General features: G+C 43.0%; 1 protein-coding gene across 8 annotated transcripts in view; it reads left to right on the top strand.

The window, feature by feature from the left end:
• Nucleotides 1-22570, top strand: part of RIMKLB (ribosomal modification protein rimK like family member B) — a 159207-nt gene that overhangs the window by 65894 nt on the left and 70743 nt on the right. For 4 of the 8 annotated variants that reach the window (XM_081821171.1, XM_081821173.1, XM_031041092.2 and 1 more), the window contains exon 1: nt 19718-20046. The exons of 2 other annotated variants lie outside the window; for them this stretch is intronic. The gene's annotated coding sequence lies outside the window, so the exon portion shown is untranslated. Of the gene's footprint in view, nt 1-19717; nt 20047-20325; nt 20535-22570 lie in introns of those variants that run through there. 2 more of the 8 variants (XM_081821180.1, XM_081821179.1) reach the window with 2 other exon arrangements.

Genomic DNA, 22570 nt, shown 5'->3' on the forward strand with positions numbered 1-22570 from the left:
CCCCCCCCCCCCCCCCCCGAGATGGAAGATTTCTAATGACTCAGACGTGTACTTCATTTATATTCTGATTGGTTTCTCAATGCCAGCCACTTCACTAAGTACTGGTAATTACAAAAAGATGAATCAGGGACACCTGGCTGGCTCAGTCAGTAGAGTGTGTGACTCTTGATCTTGGGGTCATGAGTTGGAGCCCCACGTTGGGTGTAGAAATTACTTAAAAAAAAAAAAGATGAATCAGTCACAGTTCCTGCATTCAATGAATCAATTTAGTGGGAAAGAGAAGTGGTCCTGAACTTTATTCCTTCACATGGGAAGAAACAAGTGATTTGACCCATTTTTATCAGTAGCAATGACTGCTTCAGATGGTAGAGCAGTGAGGGTGCTTGGCCAGCTCAGTCAGTAGAGCGTGTGACTCCTAATCTCTAGGGTAGTGGGTTCAAGTCCCGTAGGGCCTAGAGCTTACTTAAAAAAAAGGGATGGCGGAATGGTTAGTTATTGGGTGCAGATAAGGTAGAATCTCTTAAATGACTGACATGTTTGAAGAGCAAGATCACCATGAACCCAGCTAATTCTCCCCAAGTAATTCTCAAATGCCTGGAGAAGCATGATTCATCTTAAGCCCACTGCTTTTCTTTCTTTCTCTAACAGACTTGAGCATTATTATGTTCACAACAAAAATTAAGTGAAAAGTATAGAAAATTCCTATATACCCTTTGCTCCCCACACTCACATCCTCATCCACTATCGGAGCGGTGCATTTGTTACAACTAATGAAGGGTGTACAGGGCTAGCTGAAGACAAAGTATAAGCTGACACCCTGCAAACCCCCCCAACACACATACACACACACAGTCCTGGGTGGGATTATGTGTGACATTCTTCCAGGAATCTCTCAGCTATTTTAATGTAAATACCTTGCTAGAGGAGAAAACAATCTTAACTTGTCCACTTTAGCGTTGTCTTGTAGGTCCTCTTTAGCATATAAAAGTTCTTTTGGAACCACCTTTTTCCTTACCTCCCCCAACTCCCAAGTATATAATCGGTACCCCCCCTCCTTACAGCCCTGGTGCAGTAACTTCTTCTGCCCAGGGGTCCTTTCCCCAAGCTTTAATAAAAACCACCATTTTGTAATAAAGATGTCTCAAGAATCCTTTCTTGGTCATCAGCTCCGGACCTCACCCCACCGAACCTCACCTATATTCTAAAACCGTATCACTGACTCTACATAGACCCATCGTTATCACCCAAAGCCCAGAGTTTACCTTAGGGTTCACTTTGGCTGTTTTAAGTTTTGTGGGTTATGACAAGTGTATCATGACATGTATCCACCATTAGAATATACTGGTTCACTGCCCTAAAAACGCTCTGCCTATTTTTTTAAATAAGCTTTATGCCCAACATGGGTACTTGAACTCATGACCCTGAGGTCATGAGAAGGCTGTGAGTTCTGTATCTAGATTCCTAGAATTTTTTTTTTTTTTTTTGGCATGTGGAGGTCCAGTAGTTCAGCATGATTTGTTGAAGATTGTCTTTGATCCATTGTATTGCCTTTGATCCTTTGCCAAAGATCAGCTGACTATATGTGGGTCTATTTCTGAGCTCTCAATTCTGTTCCTTTGATGTATTTGTCTATTCTTTTGCCAATGCTACACTGTCTTGATTCCTGTAGCTTTATAGTAAGTTTTCTCAGATTTACATATGTAAGTATTTCATTTTGTTGGGTGTTGTGACATCATAAGTAATATATATCTGGTCTTACCTCCTCACAGTTCCTAAAACCCTTCCAATTGATTCATGTCTTTTTGTATGCTAATGAGATGACTTGGTGGTTGGGGAATCCAGGATAGATGGCCTCAAGATGGGTGCTGGTTGCTGGGGAACAAGCCATGTGATCAGAGGGCTGGAACTTTGAGTCCTGCCTCCAGGGAAGCAGTAACTGCTAATGGGCAGTGATTTAATCACTACCCCCATGTAATGAAACCTCCTTAAAAAACTCTAACCAACTGGATTTGGAGAGCTGCTGTGTTGAACACATTCAAGTGCTGAGAAGGCAGTGTAGCCTGGGATGACATGGAAGCTCTTGATGTGGTTTTGGAATATAGGTGAGGTTCAGTGGGGTGAGGTCTGGAGCGGACGACCAAGAAAGAATTCTTTTTTTTTTTTTTTTAGATTTTTTTACTTATTTGTCAGAGAGAGAGAGCACAAACAGGGGGAGCGGCAGGCTCCCCACTGAGTAGGGAACCCTATACGGGACTCGATCCCGGGACCCTGGGATCATGACCTGAGCCAAAGGCAGACACTTAACTGACTGAGGCACCCAGGCGTCCCACCAAGAAAGAATTCTTGAGACGTCTTTGGTGCAGAATGGTGGTTTATTGAAGCATGGGGAAAGGACCCGTGGGCAGAAAGGGTTGCTGCACCGGGATCTTGAGTGGAGTTGGGGGAAGTAAGGAAAAGGGAGGTTTCAAAAGAACTTTCATATGCTAAAGACGACCCACCTACAAGATACCTACAAGATACTGGAGGCCTTGCCATTGTCAAATTAAGGATGTTTCCCCTCTAGCAAGAGGGGAAGATCTGGGAGATTCCTGGAAAAATGTCTCACATACCCCACCCAGGAGTGTGGGGGGTGTCACTTTGTACTTTGTCTTTAGGTAGCCTTCTGCTCCCTCATCACTCTGCACTCGTTCCTCATACCTTGCCTTACGCACTCTTACCATTTAGCTGCTTCTGAGTTGTAGTCTTTATTAATAAGTGGGCGGTAATAAGGAAAGCACTTTCTTGAGTTCTGTGAGCCATTCTAGCAAATTATTGAACTCAAGGACGGACTCCTGATTTATAGTCGTTAGAAGTACAGGAGGCAGGATGTCAGTTGATAGATAGGAGTCGTCCGTGGGATTGATCCCCTGACTTGTGGGACCGGACCTTAACTCCAGGTAGACAGTGTCAAATTGAACTGTAGGATGCCCAGCTGGAGTTTCAGAATTGAGTTAAATAACCCTACACATTTGTCAGAAGTGTTGTGAATAGAGAAGAAACAGGAGCTTTTCCTTTCAGGCTATAATTAAATTTTTTTAGATTTGTTTATTTGAGAGCTTGTGAGCAGGGTGAGGGGCAGAGGGGGAGAGAGAATCTCGAGCAGACTCCACACTGAGTGCAGAGCCCAACTCAGGGCTCCATCTCACCACCCTGAGTTCATCACCTGAGCGAAACCCCAAGTTGGATTCCCAACCTACTGGGCCATCCAGGCACCCTATAAATGGTATTTTTTAAATTTCAAATTCCAGTTGTTCATTGCTGATATATGGAAAAATGAATTTTTTATAATTTGTATTCTGCAACCTTGCTATGATTCCTTATTAGGTCCAGGAGGGTTTTTTTGTTCAATTCTTTAACATTTTCTACATAGATGATCAAGTCATCTGCAAATAAAGACAATTTTATTTCTTCTTTCTCAATGCATACACGTCATCTTTGCTATTCTTATTTTATTGCAATAGTTAGACTTCCAGCATGTTGAAAAGCAGTAACGAGTTGAGATATCCTTTCCTTGTTATGATTATAGTGGGAAATAGTATCTCACTATTAATTATGATATTAGCTATAGGTTTCTACAGATCTGGTTTGTAGCAGGACAATGGGATTCCCTGTAGAGATTGAGTAGTTCCCCTTTATCTAGGGATGCAAAGTAACTCACTCATCCCAGTGGATGTCCCATTGCAAATTCCAGTAGATAATTCCTTTCTCAGGCATGATGAGACTTGGTGTTCTCTCACATTGATCCATGGTGAGAGTTGGGACAATGGCTGTTTCTTGCACCTTCCATACCTTTACAGTATTGGGTGCCTTGACAGGGGTCCCCAGTCTGGCATATGAGTCAACAGGCCTTACAGGTTGTCGTTCAAATGTATTAAAGTTTAGGACAGGAGTGCCTGGCTGGTTCACTTAGTAGAGCATGATTTTGGGATTGGAGATCAAACCCCATGTTGTGTGTAAGAGATGACTGTAAAACATAAAAATAAAATAAAAATTACATGGTTGTAAAAACCCTAGTTTTTCTAGGAGAGAAGACAATATTTTTTTAAGTAATCAAAGACCTGCTAAAGACAAAATTTATTAAAATAAAGAAAAACCTTTGTTCACAGTTTATTAGGAGCAGATCAAAAATCTAAGAAAATGTATTTTTTTTTTTTAAAGATTTTATTTATTTATTTGAGAGAGAGAGAGCACATGTGAGGGGGGAGGGTCAGAGGGAGAAGCAGACTCCCCGCCGAGCAGGGAGCCCGATGCGGGACCGATCCTGGGACTCCAAGATCATGACCTGAGCCGAAGGCAGTTGCTTAACCAACTGAGCCACCCAGGCGCCCAGAAAATGTATTTTTAACAGAAAGGAAACAATTCTAATTTTGCGACAGTGTACTTTTGATATTAAAACTATCCTTTTCAGGGGCGCCTGGGTGGCTCAGTTGGTTAAGCAACTGCCTTCGGCTCAGGTCATGATCCTGGAGTCCCGGGATCCAGTCCCGCATCGGGTTCCCTGCTCGGTGGGGAGTCTGCTTCTCCCTCTCATGCTCTCTGTCTCCCATTCTCTCTCTCAGATAAATAAATAAAATCTTTAAAAAAAAAAAACAAAGCTATCCTTTTCGGGGCGCCTGGGTGGCTCAGTCGTTAAGCGTCTGCCTTCGACACAAGTCATGATCCGAGGGTCCTGGGATCGAGCCCCGCATCGGGCTCCCTGCTCCTAGGGGAGCCTGTTTCTCCCTCTCCCACTCCCCCTGCTTGTGTCCCTGCTCTTGCTATCTCTGTCAAATAAATACAATCTTTAAAAACAAAAAACAAAAAAACTGTCCTTTTCTTTTTTAACTTAAATAAATCCATTCTGATCTTGGCTTGACCACAGGTAAAAGTCCTTTCTTAATGTTCTTTTCCCACAGACTTTCTGCAATTTTCTGTATCTGTTCAGGTTTATCCCATCTTACGTTTTTCATCTTGGAACAGTAATTTTATTTTAGGACAAAATTACTTTCCCCCTTTACCAAAACAGAACCAACCCCCCCCATGTCCTTCACATCTTTCCTTACCCTCCCCCCACAAAACTCTATCACATTCTACTTTCCTTACCTTCTTTTCATGCACAGTCATTTCCTTCCACCCTTACTTATAGTAGTTTTGTTAAAAAAAAAAAAAAACTTGCCTGTTTTATAAATCAATTTTGGCAATACCCTGGAGGTTAAAAAGAAAATCATATACAGAACATACATCAATACAGATAGCTTTTATTTCACTCCCATGGCTAAAACTTTTTATTGATATTTGTGATCTTTTGGAGGCTACAGAGTAGATTTGGGGCAAGAGAACTTAAAAGCACTGTATTTTGAAAAATTCTCTTTCCGCTCGTTTTTTATCTTCAGTCTCTGTGTGCAATGTTTTGGATAACTCCTAGGTGTTTACATTTCAAAGACATGATAAGATTTACAATTTCAAGGCAACAGCAAAAGAATGTTAAGTTTTTGCCCTAGGCATTTTGGGGTAATTGCTACTTAAAAATTGCTTTTGTTTTTGGGGTGGACAGCATGGGGCATTTCATCCCTTTCCCCTTCAATCATCACAACACCATATTCATGCCCATCCTTTTTCTAGGGAATTCCACCACTTAGTATCCCAATCAGGCTTTGTCAGGAGCAAGTCAGACCTTATTACTCTGTGCCCTCCTAGCTTTTGAAAATGACACGCTAAGGTTTCCAGATTATTCTGCTTTCCCACCTTGTCAGCCAGCCCCAAAGCTAGCAGAATAGTGGAAACCTTCATGCCCTTCTCTTGCCTTAGCTCTTCTTCCAACTTTCTAACTCAAGATTCAGTGTCTCGTTGGACATTGATGGCCAGCTAAACTGCCCCCAGGAAGAGCCAGCCCATTACAGCAGTCATGTGTCCCCATCTTTCTGCAGTACACTGTGCAGTTCATCAGATAAGCACATCAAAGCAGCCAACGTTTTCAGGGTGTCCTCATTCTCATTTGGTGATCTACAAACATCTAACATAGAAGCCACCTCTCCCATTGACTTAGAAGTCAATGCCAATGTGGGATCTCCCCCTTAGACACCTCTTTCCCAAGTCCCATTTCTTTGGTCTCCTGGGTGGCTCAGCAATTGTTGGCTTGCAAATTGGTCCTGTATTTAGTGGGCAAGGAGAGACTGAAAGGCAGACCTTCCCAGATTGGTAAATTGCAGGTTTCAGAAGCAAAAGAACTTACAAGGGTTGTCTTGGGTGGCCTCAGGATGAGTAGATCTGTGCACGTAACTGCCAAATCGTAGAAGTTTATATTAGAGGCCCTACCTGGGTTTAGTCACATCTGTTGTTCAGATAGTCTCAACACCACATTTCTATCTGAAGGCTGGGTCCTTCGGGCAGCTTCTGGGAATAGGGAAGGCAAGCAAAATGCGCATACCAAAGACAGGGTGAGGGAGAGGGGCCCTCCAGTCGTCCAGGTACACCTTGCAGTCAGCTGGGGGGTCATGTTCTCTTGATGACCTCCGCCAACACTTGAGTTGGACCCACTTCAATTCTGGCTTATTCCTGAACCCAGTCTGGGAAAAGAAATGCTCAAATAAAGCTCATAACGCAAAAGCTGCAGAGCTAGGATTAGAGAGGTACTAACCTATAACCTCCAACACAGGGAAAAAGCAGTGAACTCATTGGGCTCACTGGGTATTTATCTGGCTCACTGGGTTGCTCAGTGCCCATGGGGGTTATCAGGGGTCTCCCCTGGTTCCCTCTGTTAACACCAAAACTATTAAAAAGATAAACTGAAGCATATTAAAATTTTTAAGAGTTTATATGAACAAAAATTGAATTGAATTGGGCAGTACCAAACTGGATGTGGCTGGGAGTGCTCTACCCACAGGAACTCTGAGACACTTTTATATTTTTTTTTACTTTTTATAATTTTTATTTTTTAAAGATTTTATTTATTTGAGAGAGAGAGAGCACAAGCACAAGCTGGGGGAAGAGCAGAGGGAGAGGGAGAAGCACACTCGCCGCTGAACCAGGAGCCCAACACGGTACTCGATCCCAGGACCCTGAGACTATGACCACAGCCAAAGTCAGATGCTTAACCAACTGAGCCACCCTGGTCCCCCAGGAGAGACTTACAGAGAAAAGGCAAAAGCGAGGAGATTAATAGCTTAATCACTTAGTTGATTTGGCTGTTTGTGCTTGGCTGTCCTTAGCTTTAAATTTTGTAATCTTGAGATAATTATAGGCTGATTTTGGTTTCTTACATAGAGCCTCAGTTTAATGGTCCCCTTGTTTAGTTACTTTAACACATTTCATGTAGATTTAGGAAGGGCTCCAGGGAAGAATTGAGAAAATCGGGGGTTATCCAACTTTAGTGTATCAAAATTATCCAATGCATGTCAAATTCTTAAGCTCCTTTTTTGGCGATCTCAATTTGGTATGTTTGTGTTGGGGTTCAAATCTACACTTTGCAACCACTTCCTGTGGTCTTACTAAATGCCTGCTTTCTTACTTTGTCCCAGTATTTCTCAGACTTGAGCATGTGTCAGAATCCCCTGAGGATATGATTGGTAGATAAGATACAGGATGGTCAAATAAATTTGAATTTCAGATAAACAGCAGATAAATTTTTTCTGTATCTCAAATACTGCAATATTTGTGACAAATACCTGTTTTAACTGAAATTTAAATGTACCTTCTCTCCAACCATCGCTAAATACTTTCAAATTGGTTGTTTGAATTTTCCTTTTGTCAGATATATGTGATGGATGTCTATTCTGTCTTTGTAGGAAATTTAAAAATATATAATCTCATCTATAGATTTTCTTTATCACTGATTCTTTTTTTCTTTTTTAAAGAGAGGGAGAGCAGGGGAGGGGCAAGGGGAGAGCGTGAGAATCTTAAACAGGCTCTGTGCCCAACGCAGAGTCTGACATAGGGTTCGATCTGAGGACCCTGAGATCGTGACCTGAGCCGAAATCGAGAGTCAGATGCTTAACTGACTGAGCCACCCAGGCGCCCCTCACTGATTCTCTTTTTAACTTTCTAATCTCTTCTACTTCTAGGGTTACCTCAGTAACTTACTGGGTAACAAAAAGCTTGAGAAACTGTTACAACTACTCTGTCATAATTCTATCTCAGTTTTTTGTTTCTCCTTTTACTTTAACACCCGCTCCATTTTCTCTCTCCTCCTCTGCTCTTCCCTCTTTCCTTCTTAAGTCCGTTTCTTGGCTTTTGTTCCAGTTGTCTTTCTTGAAATTTCTACCAGGGCTTTCTCTTTTCCACTTCCTTCCCTCTTTTCTGTTTTCCTTCTCTTTTTCTTTCCTCCCTGCCTTCTCCCCGAGCCTTCCATGTCAAAATGAGGCTCCACAGAAACAAGTGAGGTCACTAGGATCCAGCCTACAGGGTTGTGTTCCAGAAGGAGATTCTGTTCCGACAGCCCCTTCGGTGGAGCAAGTTCTCCGTCAGGAGAAAAGCGAGCTTCAAGAAACAGTTCCTTGGCCTGAGGATCTGTTGAGAGGGTGATGGATGGCACTGCAGTTACGACTTTGAGAACTGCAGGAAAAGGAGGGGAGCCACTGCCAGGCGGGGGTGGGGAGAGCCAGTCAGGAAGAGCTTATGAAAGGGGAGGAGAATGTACTGGCGGAGTATGCTGCCTGCAAAAGACGTTTCTGCAGATACTGTGTCTTTGTGAGCTGACTGCAGAGGCCATGTGCATGCAGAATGCATGTGAATGCATGTGTTGCTGATTTCAGATCATGGGTCTGTGTGAACTGCTGAGTGCAGGAAACGGGAATGTATTGTTGAAAGGATTTTGCAGTCAGAGTGCTTGTTTGTGGTTGTGTGGTATGTGTGACTGACTTTTTGCCAAATGCACTGTTCTGATTCCAGCTCTGAAAGTTTAGTGGAAGTCTGGCTGACTAAGCCAAGACACAACAAAGTCCAAAGGAAATGTGGGGGCAACATGAGCTGGAAATAATGAGAGCTGTTGCAACAAGAGAAAAAAAAAGAGATTTGAAGAAAGAGGGAATGAGAAAACAGAAGATTAAACAATAGACATTCTCTCCATAGAAAGAAATTTGAGAAGAGGAGGGAGAGAAAAGTAACATTCTTCCTGATAACAGGCATTATATTTCCCTAGTTCTTCCTGCACCTTGGTGAGATCGTTCCTAGTTTTCCTCTTTTTCCTTTTAGACAGGTCTATGTAAACGTGAATGTTCCGGGTATGTTTCGGTTACGCCGGAGGATATTTTAAAACTTAACAGTTATCCAAACAGGAGCATTAATGGTCTCTAAAGAGAAAAAAGAGGGTTCATTTTGTTGTTGCTGTTAAATAGGAAAGCAAATGGACGTAATGGAAGGACATTCAGTTTTGATCAGAGATTAATTGAACAGGATTAGAGAATTACCTTTGTGGTGATTAAAATAATAATGTGAGGTGGTAGTTATTGTTATTATTACCACAATTATTAACAAAATTTAACAGGGACTACTTACACCTGGAATGAAATATTTAACTTAGGCATAAGAACTAGTAGATCTAGACAGATAAACACAGGGGCATCATAACTTTGAACTTGGATGCAGGCTGGGGAGGGAAGTTTCATTTGGGAGCATCCCAGTTTTCCTTTATTGCCAAAACACTAACTACATATTTTTTATTTCAAATCGTAACCATTACAGTGTCTTTCTCAGCTCTTTACTCAAGTCGTTTTTTAAGCCTAAGAGGTTACATTTTATTATAATTACATTTCCAATGCTACTTTTGCCCCATTCATTAATAGGTCTTTTGTTTCATTCAGCCATCTTTTCCTCCTTTCCTTCTTACTATTTTTTTAAATCTGCCTCTCTCCTTTGTTATTTCCTCCTCTCGATCATGGTTCCCTGGATTTGATTAAAATTCTTTCCCTTCTTTCCTCACCTGTCTCTCCTTTATCAAACTAATTACTTTTCAGGCTTGTCTTTCTCCTCATTCCTTTCTCGGCTGTCTTTGTCTCCAGCAGAGGGGGTCTGATGGTGATCGGAGGTAGGGATGAGGCCTGGGTGAAGGCAGGCTGGGAGGGGGAGGAGGAGTAGTGCTTCAGCTGTTTCTGCCATCAGCAGAAAGGCTGATTTCAGCTCGGCTCCAAATTCCTTGCCTCCCGCCTCCCGCTTCTCCCCTTCATAGAGTCTCTCTACTTTAAATTCTACCTCCCCTTCTCCCCACCACATTTCTCAGATGACATCCCTTTCTCCCAGCTGTGACTGCCAGGGACACTGACCTACTTTTGCCCTCTGTTAGGCACCAAACCCTGGTTTCTTTGTGAACCTCTGAATTTCTGGTAACTACTTTTTGCCCCAGTGTGTCAGTTGGTCCCTTTTAAACCTCAAAACATTTCCTGGTCTCCCATAAGGCAGTGGTTTTTTAGTCTTGGAGCGTTGAGAAAAAGCATAATGCTAAAAAGCTCTCATGACTTCAGCAAATTCATTTATGACTTAAATGGATTAGTACTTTGTTAATCAAAATGGAATCTCTGTAGTTAGACAATACAGGTATTAGTAATTTTTGTTCAGTCTTTATAGGTATGTTTGGCTGATGGACTTTAGATCCTTTGTGACAAATTCTAATATGTATTTGCAAATATTCTCTATATGATATTGGAGACATCAGCCGAAACCACAGGCATTGATACCTGAATAAAACTTTATATACAATTGTCCCCCCTTATCCACCGGGGATATGTTCTAAGACCCCCAGTGGATGCCTGAAACCACACATAGTAGAGTCTTAGTTTTTTCCTATACATACACACCTATGATAAATTTAACATATAAATTATGCATAGTATGAGATTACTGATAAAACTAATAATAAAAGAACAGTTATAATTTACTGTAATAAAAGTTATATGAATGTGGTCTCTCCAATATCTCGTGCCGTACTCCCCCTTCTTGTGATGATGCGAGAGGACACACAATGCCTGTGTGATGAGATGAAGTGAGGTGAATGACATTGTGACATTGCATTAAGCTGCTATTGACGAGGATCATCTGCTTCCTGACCTGGGTTGACTGTGGGTAACTGAAACCACAGAACGCAAAACCACGGATAAGGGGGGCTACTGTACTAAGAAGTGGGGGGAAAACTGCAGAGAAAACCAATTTTATAGCCTTTGGAGGGATTAGAAGAAATGGTTAAGAGTATGTAGTTTGATGCTTGAACTCTAGTTATGGTCATGCCACTTGCTAGCTGTGTAAGTTTGGAAAAGTTACTCAGCCTGTCTGCCTTAGTTTGCTCATTTGTAAAAGAAGATACTGAAATCAAGTAGGGTTATTACAAGGATTAAAATGATCTACCTAAAATCTCTGAGAATGTTCCATAATCTAAGACATTTTAGGTTTATGAGCCTGAGGACAGATAATTATACATGTTTCAAGTATTTTTCTGATAATTTTCTCATGCCTGTGTTTTCATTCATCATTTCTTTACTAGGCAAGCCACTATTAATAGATCCTCTTTCTTAGTCTAGGTTGTCTATTCTGGTTGTCCAGAAAATTTCTGGGAAACAAGCAAGAAGGATTGGAACCTGTATATTAGAGATTTGTCTAGTATTTCCACTGTGTCACCCAACATGGATTTCTTTTTTCCTTTTTCTGTCTCTTTATTGTCCCTTCTGACTTTATATTGTGCTGTTAGGATAAAACTCCAGTTGCAAAGCACTGAGAGAGAGAAGAAAAATCAAGGAGTTTGGCAATTCAGGTGGAGTTGATGAAAGAAAGGCTAAATAAAAGCAAGGAAGAGTTAAAAAAAAACAAAAAACAAAAAACGAACTCAGGGCGCCTGGGTGGCTCAGTTGGTTAAGCGGCTGCCTTCGGCTCTGGTCATGATCTCAGGGTTCTGGGATCGAGTTCCGCATCGGGCTCCCTGCTCAGTGGGGAGTCTGCTTCTCCCTCTTCTCCCTATGTTTGTGCACGCGCTCTCGCTCTCTTTCTCTCTGTCAAATAAATAAATAAATAAACTAATTCAACGATCAGTATAGGGTTTGAAAGCCAAGAAAACAAAAATGATTTAAAAACAAAATAAAAGGGGCGTCTGGGTGACTCAGTTGGTTAGGCGTCTGTTCTGCTCAGGTTCTGATCTTAGGGTTGTGGTATCAAACCCTGCATAGGGGCTCCATGCTCAGCAGAGGGCGGGCGGAGTGTCTGCTTGGGATTCTCTCTGTCCCTCTCTCTCTGCCCCTCCCCCTCTAAATGAATAGGGCAGACAAGAATTTGGACAGAATAGATGTAAATTGCTGTTTCTTTTTATTTAAATTCAATTAACATACTGTATTATTGGTTTCAGAGGTAGAGGTCAGGGATTCATCTGTCTTACATAATACCCAGTGCTCATTACATCACTTGTCCTCCTTAATGTCCATCACCCAGTTACCCCATCCCTCCACCCCCTAAATTGCTCTGTTTCTTTGCACTGAGGAGAACTACATGAATTTATACTCATCAACAGGGCTTCATAGTCTAACTTTTTCAATGTGCAAAAGAAGCAAAGCAGACCAGGACAGTCATGGTGGTGCTAGGTCATTAGAATGCTTCTAGAATTTTTATTCAATATGTAAATGTTTGTTAATAATTTGGGGCACTGATAGTGAGATAAATTGTGACAGGTCCATACAGCCCTTGTGTGGTTTAAATAACAGCATTTCTAGGGCACCTGCATGGCTCCGTTGGTTAGGCCTCTGACTCTTGATTTTGGCTCAGGTCCTGATCTCAGGGTTGTGAGATCGAGACCCACATCGGGCTCTGTGCTCAGCACTGAGTTGCCTTGAGACTCTCTTCCTCTGCCCCTCTCTCTGCTCATACTCCCTCTCTAAAATTAATAAATCAAATCTTTATGTTATTTATTTGAGAGAGCGTGCACAAGCAGGGGAGGGGAAGAGGAAGAAGTGGATTCCCTGCCGAGCAGAGAGCCGGACCTGGGGCTTAATCCCAGGACTCTGGGATGATGACCTGAGCTGAAGGCAGATGTTTAACTGAATGAGCCACCCAGGTGCCCCAAATAAAATATTAAAAAAAAACAGCTGCATTTCTGTGGTTGAAGGGTCTACTAATTCATTCATGTTTCTGTTATTCTTCCCAGATTGATACACTTAAAAAAATTTTTTTTAATTAAAAAATTTATTTAAATTCAATGTAGTTAACATATACTTTGTTAGTTTCAGAGGTAGAATTTAGTGATTCATAGTTGCATATAACACCAGTGCTCATTACATCAAGTGCCCTCCTTAATGCCCATCACCCAGTTACCACATCCCCCCACACGCTGAATTTAAAAAATTTTTTAAGTAATGTCTACTCCCAACATGTGGCTTAAACTCAATCCTGAGATCAAGAGTCGCATGCTCTACTGAATGAGCCAGCCAGGTGCTCCCAGATTGATACACTTTTTAAAATACTCCAGGGAAGAGGGAACAGGAGACTAGGAAATTACTACCAAGGATTTAATCTCCGTGCCTCAGTTTTCTCTTTCAGAGGGGACTCACAATATTTGCTTAATCATACCAAGTTGCCTGAGGCTAGATGAGTTTATAAATGTTGAAGGCTTTAAATAAAGAACATTTTACAAATGGTTATTTTTCTCTTAAAGACATTATTCTCAAACTTTCATGTGTCTAAGAATTACTTGGGATGCAAATTTAAAAAATGCAGAGTCATGGCTGGTTCTGTAAGCTTTGAGTTTGGCTCAAAATGCAGATACACAGCTGCATTTTATTTATTTATTAAGATTTTATTTATTTATTTGACAGAGACACAGCGAGACAGGGAATACAAGCAGGGGGAGTGGGAGAGGGAGAAGCAGGCTTCCCGCTGAGCAGGGAGCCAAATGCGGGGCTTGATCCCAGGACCCTGGGATCATGACCTGAGCTGAAGGCAGACGCTTAACGACTGAGCCACCCAGGCACCCTGGAATCTGCATTTTAAACAAGCATTCCAGGTTATTCCTATGTAGTGAGAAAAAGGAAATATTCCTAACAACCAGTACAATTAAAGGACAGCGAAACCTCCATTAATTCCTCTTTTTAAGTCTTATTTTTCTTTACACCCTTTACTTCTGATTCAGCAAATGTACAATCTTCACTGCCTCCCTTCCCCCCATCCTCCTTTGTGTCTGGCATCGACATTTTCTTAGCATAGTTAGAGAAACGCTCAGTTTAATGTGCAGAAATGGAGTGGCGGAAAAGGAGGAGGGATGTGGGTGGGGAAAGGCTAGATCAGTATTTAGCTATTCTAACTGTGAAGACTGTTGTTGTCGGGCTGGTTCTAGCCGGCTGGTTCAGGGAGAGGAAGCAGTGGGGAAAGCTAGATCTACTGCAGCTGCTGCCACCATTCCTTATTTTTGAGTGTAGGTTCTGATGCGACACCTACTACCTTTTCTCCACCAACAAGAATTTTACAGTAATCACATTAGATATGCCATCAAGAAGACTATTTTATGTCCTGATAACAATCCTGGATTCATTCAATTCTCCTCTTTACTACCTTGAGGACTTTAATTTTGATCAAATCCCAGCTTGTTTTCTTGTCTAAACCCGGGAGGAAAAAATTTGCACCAGATGGTGTCTATGGGGTACTTAAAGATTTTTGTTTGATGTGCATACTAGATAACAATATATGAATTATGTTTTTCTGCCTGATGTACAGATTCACCAATGCAACACAAGTCAGATAAGAGACATGGAGTGGGAAAAAAAAAAAAAGAGAGACATGGAGTGGGTTGGACCCAGACAACTTTGTTAGGGGAGATTTTATTTTCCATCAACTCACTGCATTTTCTGTGCCTTCCATCTAGCATCTCAAGAACTGTCTACCAAGAACTGTCTACCAAAAACTTTTAAAAGTGTTTCTTGGGGCACCTGGGTGGCTTAGTCAGTTAAGCATCTACCTTCTGTTGAGGTCATGATCTCAGGGTCCTGGGATCAAGCCCTGAGGAGGGCTTCCAGCTCAGCGGGGAGTCTGCCTCTCCTCCTGCTCCTCCCCCTACTTGCGCTCTCTCTCTCAAATAAATAGTCTTTATTTTATCTATTTATTTTTAAAGGTTTTATTTATTTGAGACAGAGCGTGCATGGACGCACGAGAGAGAGAGAGAGAGAGAGAGAGAGTCAGGGAGAGGGGCATGAGGGGCAGAGGGAGAGGGAGAACCAGATCCCCTGATGAGCAGGGAGCCTGATGCGGGACTTGATCCTAGGACCCTGAAATCATACCTGAGCCGAAGGCAGCCACTTAACCGACTGAGCCACCCAGGTGCCCCTGATAAAATCTTTAAAAATAAATAAATAAATAAAAGTGCTTTTTGCTGCAAATCTAGCCATCATATTCTGAATCAGCTAATCTGGTTGATTAAATGAAATGTATCTAGATAATGTGCACATTTCAATATAGTAATATATATAGCTAATTTGACATGTGTGTTGTCCAAACCTTGGTTCAGCTTGGCTGCATATTAAAATTCCCTGGAGAGCATTAAAAAATATTGGTGCCTGGATCAAAATCCCAGAAATTCTGATTAAATCAATTTCAAAAAGCTTTCCATTGATTCTGATGTGTCTAGGAAGGAGAGCACAGATATAGAAATGTTTTGGCTCAGGTAAAAGATGCCTTTCAATTCAGTCTTACATTACTCATGCTTCCGGCGTGCAGTAAATATGTAACTATTTGTACTATTACACATATTTAAACATTGTATAACTTCTCTTTGCTATTTGACTTTTGTTATTGGTCTTATATAATAGCCTATATTTATATCTATATATTTACATATCTATCTAGATATATATTCTTTTTTTTTTAATTTTATTATGTTAGTCACCATAGAATACATCATTAGTTTTTGATGTGGGGATCCACGATCCATTGTTTTCGTATAACACCCTATATTCATTTTTTTTTTTTTTAAAGATTTTATTTATTCGAGAGAGAGAGAGCAAGAGGTAGCATGAGGACTCTGGGATCAGGACATGAGCCAAAGGTAGGCGTTTAACCGACTAAGCCACCTAGGTGCCCCTAATCAGTTTTTTTAAGTAGGCTCCGGGCCCAGCATGGAGCCCAACACAGGGCTTGAACTCAGGACTCAACTGACCGCTCACCCAGGTGCCCCCAATATATATATATAGCCTGTTTCTCCCTCTCCTCCCCACGCTTGCTCTCTCAGTATCTCTCTCTGTCTTTTAAATAAATAAAATCTTAAAAAAAAGACTATCTATTTGAGAGAGAGCACCGATGGGGGAGGGGCAGAGGGAGAGGAAGAAGCAGACTCCCAGCTGAGTAAGGAGCCTGACGTGGGGCTGGACGACGACGTGGGGCTGGACTACGTGGGGCTTGATCCCAGGACCTTGAGATCATGACCTGAGCAGAATGCAGAGGCTTAACCAACTGAGCCACCCAGGTGCCCCTAAGATTTTATTTTTAAATCTCTGCACCCAGTGTGGGGCTCAAACTCACAACCCCAAGTCGAGTCATACGTTGTAGCTACTGAGCCAGCGAGCTGCTCCAATAGCTAATATTTTTTGGGCACTTACTATGTAGTACATTATGTTTGAGTTACCTCATCTTTATTTTGTTGATAACTGAGGCTTATAGAACTTAAGCAACAATCACATGCCACTAATAAAGCTGGGATTTCAAGTCAAATTTATCTGACTCCAAAGGTGCTAGGCTAGTTATGTCTTCTCAAGGGATTCAGCTGGCTGAAGAATATTAATTTAATGGTTAAAAATGAGTGGTGCACAATTCAACCAAGACAAGCTATTTAAAATACTTCTTTTGTTTTAAAAGGAAACTCTACCCCCAACATGGGGCTTGAACTCAGAACCCCAAGATCAAGAGTTTCATGCTCTACCCACTGAGCTAGCCAGGTGCCCCAGAATACTTTGGAGCATACATTGCTACCCAAAGGAGTTGTGAGTCCATACCTGTCTAAACATATCAGCCACGAAAGTACGAAGATTATGACTGAGTCTAGGAAACCAAGCCTTCTGGACCTTGCTTTCCATTATGGAAATGCCAAAAATAATTGCTTCTCCCTCATTACTTCATACAAAAATATAAAGTAGGAATTTGATCATCATTGATGTAAATAGTATATAATAGTTGGTTTAAAATGAGCCATATCCTTGGCTTTGTTTTTTTTTTTTTAAGATGTTATCTTATTTTAGAAAGAGAGAGCACGTACACATAAGTGGGGGAGGGGCAGAGGGAGAGGGGGAGAGAATCTCAAGCCGACTCCATGGTGAGCAGGAACCTGATGAAGTCAGATTCTTGACCTCAAGATCATGACCTGAGCCAAATGAAGTCAGATGCTGAACTGAGCCACCCAGGCGCTCCTACTTGTTTTTTTTTTTAAGAACATAGTTCTTTAAGGGGCACCTGGGTGGCTCAGTAGATTAGGTGTCAGACTCTTAATTTTGGCTGGGGTCATGATCTCAGCCGGGAGTCGGCTTGAGGATTCTCTCTCTCCTGTTCCCTCTGCCCCTCCCCCCACCCACATGCCTGTACATACACTCTCTAAAATAGATAACATCAAAAAACCCACAGCAACATAGTTCTGTTTTTTGTATCTTTCTGACTACTTTAAGTGGAAAGCAATTTTGTATACATTATGAATTTTTGGGTGTGTCTGGCGCATAATGACAGTACGTGAATAGATAGCATTTTTTTTAAAGGCAGGTGGCCAGTGAATTAATAGTCTAATACTCCCTATCCACAGTTTCACCCTTCTTTTTCTGGGTGATGCATCGTTACCCTGAATTGGGTTTCTTAACAGTGGGACTGAAGGATAGGCTAGGTATTATTGATAATCTGCTTGCCCAGTCATGCTTTTCCCTGTGTCAATTTCTCCCTTTATCTTTTGCCAGATTCTCACTGTGTTAATATCTCTGTGATGAAATGCTTCTCTTTTGTCTTTAGGTTGAATATACTTTGTTTCAGGAGACTGAATATCCGGGTGGAAATAAATAGCAACATTTTAGCTCTGTAAACTTTCCCCCCTTTCTTCTGAAGGTAGTGTGTCATATAGCACATTTGTTCCTCTAAATGTGTTCTTTGTGAAAACTGTTCACTATCCTAGGTTACTCTAAGTGGGCAAACGTAACAGCAGTAAACACAGTAACACTCAGTTTGCGCCAGGCCTTAAGTCTTATACACTTATTAGCTCATTTACTGTTTATACCAATTCAGTGAAGTAACTACTTTTATAGTTTCTATAAAATATTTTTATAGACAGCTTGTGTAATCAAGTAGATTAAGATACAGAGAAGTCAGGGTACTTTAGAAGATCACATAAGTTAAGTCTGATCCAGTCCAGAAGTTACCACCCTGGGTTATGCTATATCTCTTAAAGGACTAAGTACTGAGTGAAATCAGGGGAAAAAAAAAGGGCAGACCAAAAAGATTGGGAACTGAGTGCTGAAAAGAATTTGTTGGCTGAGGCCATTCAGAATGGAATGTGACTTGCAAGAAGGCAAACTGGTTAGGACATTATGGTAGCTCATATCTGGGATCTCTGGTGGTAATAAATGACTAAGGTTATTTAGAAATGAATTTGTCATGTAAAGTAGCACGGTCATCTGTTGCCTTTGTTTTCATTCTTCATGATCTAGAAAAATTAACAGTAGTATCGTAGCTGAACATACTCATATTCTTAGCTTCCTTTGGACTATAATTTTATTTTTATAGACAGCTTGAGGATTTTCAAAATGCTCCTAAATATATTTCATTCTCACAGCAACCTTGGAACATACTCTTAGCTTTTCATAACAAAAGCTCGGAGGAAGTTAAGGAACTGATTTGCGGGAGGTTTATACTGGTTTCCAAGTAGCGAGGCTGGCTGCACCACACTACCCTGTCTTTATCTTTAAAAACCTGCTTAAAGCCCTGAGAATATATGATGTACTGTAGTTTAAAAATTTGCCTCACAGTGTACAGAGGCAACGTCTTTATTCCGTACAGGGATAAGGACCTTATAGGTATTGATCTTTGTTCCCAATCTTTGCCTCTGGGGCTGGGAGGCGGACCACGGCTTGAGAGGACTGTAGGCGAGGTCGCCGGAAAGGCTGCGCGGGAGGTGGGGTGGGCTGGGCTGGGCAGGGCAGGAGACACAGAGGCGTGGACAGGCAGACAGCACACTGTCCCCAAGAGGCTTGGTGGGCTGGCGTCAGGGTTCACATTGTGTATGAATGGGGCCCGATGAGGGAATGTGAAGGCGGGGAGGGTGTACAACGGAAGGAATCAATCTCGCGGTTTCAAGTTGGGACCAAACCTCGCCCCCCCACCCGTTTCCCTTCCTTAGTGAGGACGGTTTGGGGGCGGGTGGGGAAAGCGCGTCCTCGAAGCGCTCTCGCGCTCCCATTTCCCTCCTAGCGCGCGCTCTCCATCGCCCCTTCACCACCCGAGAGGCGGGCGATGGCTGCGAGTGGGGACGCGGAGTCCGGAGGGCGGGTCCCGACGCAGGTGTTGGGTCCGCTAGGCCGAGCTCCGCGGGCTGGCCCGTCCCCTCGCCCCGGTAGCCACCCCCGCTGCCCGCCGCGTCGCCGCGCCTGGAGGGCGGGGCCGGCGCGCGCGAGGGTCCTCTGCACGCGGGCGGGCGGCGCGCGGCGCCTCGGTCTGGGGGAGCGCGGGGCGGTCTCCGCCGGCGTCGCGCGCGCTGTGTGTGAGCGGGGTCGCGCGCGCGCGCACTACAGACGAGTGAGGGAGTGAGGGAGTGAGGGAGCGAGGAGCGGCCGGGTGTGAGTGTGTGTGGGGGTGGGGGCGAGTGTGTGTGGGAGTGGGGGTGAGGGAGATCCAGACAGACCGCGAGGCTGTGAGAAAGTGGGCGAGTGTGCGAGGGCGCCCGGCCTGGCTGCGGGAGCCGCGGTGGTGGAGGAGAAAGGAGGCGGCTCCCGGCATCCCTCCCCCCTTCCCCCTCCTTCTCGGACTTCCAGCCCGCCCGGCAGCCCGCGGTTCCCTCGGAGGCCCCAGTCCGGTTCCGCTGGCCGAAAGCGAGGGAGGAGCCGCCCGAGCCAGGTGAGCGGTGCGATCACTTCTCTCCGAGCCCGGTGTAGGGGCGTGAGGCGGAGGCGCGCCCGCCCCCGCGCCCCTCCCCCCCAGTGGGCGACTGTGGCCGAAGGGACTCGGCGACGAGCCGGGGCTCGGCCGGGGCAGGGAGCGGGACCGGGCGCACCGGAGATTGTGAAGGCCGGGGTGGGGGTGGGGGGTCCACTCCTCAGCGAGAGGCGGTGGGGAGCCCGGGCGGGTCGTTGTGCTGGGAGGGGGCTGATGAAGCCGTGTGCGTACGACGGGAGAACTGTTGGAGAGGCAGCGACCTCGGGCGTGAAGTGTGCTTCCCCCTGTTTGTGAGGGGGTGTGGTAACCCTGGGAATGCTTGTTGGAGTAAAACACGCGTTGTGCCAACCTGTCCTCGAGAGTGTGGTAATCTCTCCTGCCCCTGCTTCCATCAGACGACATTCCTGTGGTGTGACTGAGGGAGGAGGATGTGTTCGTCCTGCACTTGAGTATGGTTTAAATTCCCTGTTTTCCTCCTGACGCGTAAGATTTTAGATAGTCTGACAGTCATTCCTCTTTCTCTTTTGACAGCCCTCTGGATAAGAATGGGGTGACAAATAATTGCTTAAAAATTTTTTTTGTCAGCATTTGACCATGATGCAAATCCTGCCTCCCCACCCCTTCCCTTTAAAAACCCCCAAATAGTTAGGGGATAGTAACTTCAGATTTGCCTTACTAATGTATCCTTATCTGTGATTGCAGATTTGTAATCCCAGTATTTTATCCCATTTGTGGGTATGAATAGAGTTGGGGTGTTAATTGTATTCAGTGAGTGAGGTTATTACGCTAACCGTGTTGAATGTAACTTCGATGTAAATTCTTTCAGCGTGCTGTTATTTTCCCATTAATTACATAAATCGTTCTCACATCTTTGGGGAGTTGGATTAAATTCTAAATCTGTATGGAAGGTACATGGGCAGCCTAATATGGAAGATACTCCTTTTCTGTGGGCTTGATGTTTATTATATTTAATGAAGTTCATAATTATTAACTGTAACCATTAGAATTTAAATGCCATGTAGATATCATTTCTTTCACAGCATTGGGCAGTTTAAAGGTCTTTTTTTCTGTTTCTTAAAAAATTCATTGTCAGAATACTTTAAGATACGCATTTGGAATAAAACCCTCTGAAATTCCAGTGACGGATCCGAACTGAGTATTTTCTAACTTTTAGAATGACAACCTCTAATTTTAGAAATTAACAGTCATAGTTAAATTTCTTTTCTAATGTTTACTGTGTGATGTTTGGTTAGTGTGTCAAAGGGGAGGAGGCCTATTTTGTTTAGAGGTAATCTTTTGTTTCTTACTTTCTATCTTGGTTAGTGCAGTTAATTTCCTTCTTTCCTGTAATAGATTCAGTTGTTTGGCAAGATGGCTGTTGATGTTTTTATCTTTCTCTGTCTCCTTTTTTTCTCTCTTGTTTTCTCTTACCCCCCCACCGCTGGAGTCCGCTTGTCAGGGAGGGGGTACTCTGTGATTCTGAGAACAGAGAGGTCAAGAAGGGGAACAGCAAATTCAGTCACATAGAATCCTCCACTCAGTGAAGATCCTTTTTTTGGTTCCTGCCTTTCCCCCTGCAGGGGGTAAGGAATTGTATATATCTGCCCTTTAGACTGGGGCTCCCAGCTAACATTCCTCTACCTTAGTTTCTGGTAGGTATCTTCAAAATTTTTTTTTCATTTTCTTAGATTCCCTGTTGAATACAATAGCATCTGAGTGTGGAGGGAGAGTGACAACAACAAATTTCCCTTTTTTTCTTTCCCCTCTCATCCTGTCCCCTTTTCCTCTCCAGAGGGAAATTACTAGCAATGTTTTATAAATCCTCTACCCCTTCTTAATCATATGAAGAAACACACTAAAGAGAACTTTTTTTTTTTTTTTTTAACCTCAGACCAATGAATGCCAACCAAGCTTCAGGCATTAGTGTTTTGGGGCACAGGATGAAACATGGCTTTAAAAAAAAAATCTCTCCCAGTTCTGCTTTGGGAGAGTTTGTACTTACCTGGGATTTGCTACTGGGGTAAGTCACTAGAGGGATCTCTCAACTTCTCCCTTCCCTATGAGCTGAAAGAACATCATGAACACTGGAACAGGTTGGGGCGGGGGAGAGAACAGAGCCGGTTGTTCCACAGTTTGAGAAGTAGCTTTTGTCCTCTTTCTCTGGGAAGCAGGCATAGAGTCCTAAATTGAGTGAAAGAGGGTGGAGGAAAAACTTCTGTACCCAGGAACAACATTTGAAGAGTGAGAGAAAACTAAACATAAAGTAAAAGAAGGAATTTTGTATGTTGCTTACTGACAACTGGGGGTGTATTTTAGTGATGTGGATTTGTAGAGAGCGTATGACAGGTTAGTTTTAGAGTATTCTCTGCAAGTGGGATTAAGTCACAAGCATATGGGAAAAGAGCCTTGAGAAATTACAATCTAATATTATTTTAAAATCTGGAAGTAGACTGTGATAGGAATGTTTAATGTTTTTTTTTTTTTT

The sequence above is a fragment of the Leptonychotes weddellii genome, chromosome 5 (assembly GCF_054177405.1).
Source record: "Leptonychotes weddellii isolate Sample4059 chromosome 5, ASM5417740v2, whole genome shotgun sequence".
NCBI classification, from domain to species: Eukaryota; Metazoa; Chordata; class Mammalia; order Carnivora; family Phocidae; genus Leptonychotes; species Leptonychotes weddellii.